Raw genomic sequence first — 5,100 nt, 5'->3', positions numbered from 1 at the left:
AGGAAGCCCACCTACCCAGAAGTGGGTCTGTTCCTGCCACCACTACAGTTTTGTTTTAGCAATCTCTAGACTTTCTATCCTTTTTCAAGATGTTTGGTGACAGCAGCTAAACTTCTCAAACAAATGTAATCTACTAATTATTTTCTAGAAGAGTTAACTTCCAAAGACACTTGGATATCTGGCAAGTCTGCCAAGGCAGTCACAGAAGAAATAATGTGAATTAGTCAAAAGCAGTCTTAAAAGTTTAGAGCTGAGCTCTTTAAACTAGAGACTGGTCAAAGCAGTACATGGTAAGTAAGAACAGAATATGAAGAGAGCCCTAAGTCTGCTTTAAAGGTATAGTTACAATGCGTTTCACAGAAAGAAGAGTTCTTTCATCAAGACCTTACCTATGATTTTTGCCCTACTGTAACTCTTATAAAAAAAAAAAGACGACTTGGTTTCCATTATACTTACACAAAATAAAAGCAAATAGCATTGCATTCTTACAGTTTCTATATGAGAAACACTAACTGTATACTCACTCTGGTACAAAGATGCAAAAATCCACCCTGTGGAGGCAGCGGCTGACACTCCTTTCACAACACAAGTGGCATTGAAGTAACGTTAATTTGTAGCAAGCCAAGCCTTTAGAAATATCTATTACTCCCTTGTTTTCTGCTCTAACTCAACCGCTCAAACCAGTTACAGTACAAAGAAAAAAAAGATGTAATCACATTTGTTCTAGCATTGTCTACAGCCACCGTATAAAGCACTACTTGAAATTTTATATGAAGTTTGAAAATCAAACTTGCTTTTGATTTATCTATCAATTAGGGCACTACAAGTGACATGCATCACCTAACTGGTGACTAGGGTCTTACGCTTCGCTCTTCTGGAGGAGTGTAATGTATATTAACAGAAAGCATCTTTCTCTACTACTAATCTGAGAAATAATGAGATTCACTCCAAAAACCTCTCGTAGGAGTTAAATTTGCACAACAGATTCTTACTTCATATAGCTGGATCCAGTTAAAAATTCTGCTTATGGTCATTGAAGGTGGCGACTGTGCCACTGTGTGGCAGGGATAAGAGAGGCCTAGGATCCACTTCATACATAGTTGCAGAGAGAATGCTTTTAGTACTGGAATGGCTGTATTCTAGAACATATTTAATAAACTCAGAAACAAGACACTAGTTTTTACTACAAACAAGCCTGGAAGTTTCCATCCTCAATCGCAACTATGCTTCGTTATCAAACTGGAAATCACACAGCCCCTTCACAAGCCTCAATCAGGCCCTGCTTGGTCATCATAAAACGGCTTCAGAGTTTTCTTCATGTTTAAAAGTATCTTTCAGCACAACTGACAAGGGCTGGCCTATGGTTTTCCAGTGCTCATTTTCCCGAAGATCCAGAGGACACAGGATGGAGACCACCAGACCACGTACTCCATCTCCTTGCAGATGCACAACTTAGATAATTCTAAGCGTTTATACACAGTCTAATTCCAAATGAAATAGGAATGTTCTCAAAACTTCCTCCAAGGTAAGTAACAAACCCTCAAATCTTACTACAGGGCAGTTTGCTTGTGCATACACACACAGCTTTTACTCAATTCTGCCCTCCTTCATACCTTTAACCAAATCCTCGCTACCAAATTCATAGTTGCTCTTCTTGGCCATTTTGCCAACATGTCTAATAACATATCCCACCACCCCAGTAGAGCGTACGACAGCTTCACAGGTCCATACGTTGAGGTCCTTTTGGTATTCTTTTCCACTGCTGCCATGCAACACCTTGCATAGATTCTGTCGCTGAGCATTCCAAGTTCTTACGTCCCATGAAGAGGAAAAGATAGGTCCATTTAACAGGATTAGGGGATCACTGACTAGACAGAGTAACAGCAAGAAGAAAGAACAGTCAAAGGCTTAGTCGGGAATTTTTTCACCCATTCCAAATCACATATACCACTTCAAATATGCTTCCTGGCACCTTATGGAAGTTATTAAACAAACAAAGGTCATGAAGAGTCTTGTATTTTACAGTAACAGATTGTCTTCCCAATACTGTGTGAAGAACTATTCCATAAGCAAGGAAGGTGTTAACAGCTTATACCAAATGTTTTCCAGATCCTATCGATTCAACCTACCCCATTTCCCAAGAAGAGTCCCAAGCTAGCTATGGAGCTGCATATAATATCCAAGAGTAGAAAAACATTTTACTTTAGTTGCTTAGTAGCATATGGTTTCTAAAACAGATGCTGGCACTTTGACACACCACAAGAACACTTAAACAAGCTATGCAGTTTTCAACATTATGTCCATATTCTCGATGTATTTTCTGATTGATCTTTCAGGCTTGCCTCCCACCCTGAAAACATCAGGATCAAATGTGATCACTAAATAGTTTCCCAAGTTATCTGCTCTCTTCCTCCAGCTTGACAAAACAAGATGAGACAAGCAAGATATTATTTCTCATTTATCCCTACTTGTTTTACTATTGTGGAAAGTTATGCCAAAAACAATGGTACCACATCTTGCTCTTAGGATAATCCAACCCGACATCTGGTCTTCTAGAATTTGGATGTGGTATCTACTTTGAGATAACACACTATTCCTAAATCTGGCATATGAAATAACATAAGGGTACACAACAATCTTAAGGGTCACAGATGACAGTGCTACTATGAGAGCCAAATCTAGAGGGCAGACAGTATGCTTAAGACATCCTACCTTACTATAGAAACAGATCACTATGCTCATAGTAGTGCCTCTTCTGCCCAAGCAGAAAAACCATGGTTTCCATCATAGCTTCCAAAGGCCATAAATTAACCTAGTTACATGTGAGAAGTGAATATGCAAGCCTCCTACCTACAAAGATGTTGTGTAGATGCCAGAATACTGAAGCTAGAAAATGTCTTATTTCAATATACTGACACAGAGCGATCTTCAGTAACTGCAGAGTTAAGTAAATACTTCAAGGCTTTTTAAGCACTTGGGCAAAAGAGGACATCAGTGGAAAGAAAGGAGAGCAGACCAGACAGTTCTTGAAGTCCTTCTCCCTTCTGACTGTTTCAATCCCACACTGGTTGTTTTTGAGCCAGCTCTTTAGCATTTTACAGTACACGCATTTCAAGCTTAAGCTGAGTAAAGGAGCAAAGCTGTTGAGCCATAACAATAGAGTTCACTCTCAAACCATCTGTTAATACTAGAACTACATACATAAATTTCTGCTTTAATACTGCTAAATGTAGGTTCTGCTCTATTAATTCCCTTGAATTTCACTCTTAGAACATCATCTGATCCCCCAATTTGTATACAAGCTATAGCATAATCTCTGTTAAGTGCAAGAGAGAAGGGTTCTGAAGGAAACAGTCACATTTTCTCACTTTAGCTAGTCAACAGAAGTAGAGCGAACAGTTCGCAAGCAGTACTATGAAGAGACACAGAAACTATTTAGTATCTTTAATTCCTTAAGGGAATAATAATGGATAGTTGATTTATATTTTAAAAGATCCAAAGATACTACAGTCACAGCGGTTTACATTCAATCTAACTTGCTTGCAAAGAAGCTAAAATGCACTACCCTACTTAAAAGACATCCCTGTTAAACATCCTGCTTTTCCTGAATTTCTAAACTACAACTTTCACTTAAGTCAGTGTTTTCCTTAAGTTCACTGTAAACAGACCTTTTCAGCAGTTCTTCTGGCCAAAATAAAATCTTCTAGTAGTATTAGAAGATAAATTCCTTTAGTAACTCAGGAAGAGCAGGATTCAATACTGCATACGCATTCTGTTTGTCACACAGAAATCAAATAAAAAGGATCACCTACGTTCAAGCAGTATCATAGATGGCGTAAACAAATCACTTAACTGAACTTAAACAAGTACTCAGAACTCCAAACTGTCAAGAAATAAACATGCAGACTGGATATCACATTTGCATGAAGTCTCATTAACAAGTTATATATTGAAAGATAAATCTGTAGCATTCTTTTGTGTTTGTATAATAAAGGCTCTTGCAAGCTACAGTTAGCCCATGCCTCCCTACTGAAAACATAAATAAATAACACAGGGCTAAGCAATCACAGACTCTTACTAGAACTTATGTTGTACTGAAAACACACACTGCAGTTCAAGTAATTGCAGTAATCTATTTGCAACGCTGAAACAGGGAGACTTCCCATCTTTCAGCATTCCAGGAAAAGAAAACAAAACAAAACACACACATGCATTTGTGCAGTTCACAAGATACTCTACATACTACCTGGAAATTTCAAACCAGCTTAATACTCACCAATTAGAAAAACAAAACCAAAACCAAGCCCAAAACCAAACCAAATACACACCGCACTGTTAGAGTACATTTAGACTCCTTGCACTGAAGGACATTTTAAACCTAAGTAATGTCACTAGCAGTAACACACCACCCTTCATTTTTAAGTTATCAGCATCTCACAAGGAACACTTCCTAAAGCTATACACCCATTCCCAGGTTTTCTGTACTCTTCCACTCAGAACACTTTTTAAAAACAGCAACTCACCTATTCAAAGTATCCTACTAACTTAAATAACATTTTTCCTGACAGAGATGCTCTTTAGCCTCAGTTGTATTTATGTCATACAAGACACAAGACTATAACACTAATTCCCTCTTACACTTCGAGAAGTTCTTAGCGACTAAAGGAAAACAAAACCAAGAACTGGCAGCTTCAAAGTCAGATATTGCCAAATGTATTTAACAGCAGTTAAAGCTTACCCAAACACTGCTACACTCTTAAAAAAATTCTAACTGAAAGAAGCTGCCTTCTTAAAAGAAAGAAAAAAAAAAAAAAAACAACCCACAAACCCCCCCCCCAAAAAAAAAAAAAAAAAAAAAAGCAGCGTCCTCAGAGGAATACTAATACTGAGGTTCCGATTTTAAAGAAGGAAAGTGAATGCAAAATCAGCTATCAGCAAGGCTTATCTGTTTTATTATCAGAGATAACAGAGAAGCCAGAATAAAGTTCTGTAAGTTACAGCAACAGCACAAGTGACGGCCGGGGGAGGGAGTAGCGCAGACAGCTTCCCCCATTTCGACAAAACACTTCACCCAGGTTACAGCTCCTCCGGTCTACCGGG

This window comes from Cariama cristata, unplaced genomic scaffold, assembly GCF_000690535.1.
Source record: "Cariama cristata isolate BGI_N322 unplaced genomic scaffold, ASM69053v1 scaffold466, whole genome shotgun sequence".
Lineage (NCBI taxonomy): Eukaryota > Metazoa > Chordata > Aves > Cariamiformes > Cariamidae > Cariama > Cariama cristata.
This window is presented reverse-complemented; position numbering follows the sequence as displayed.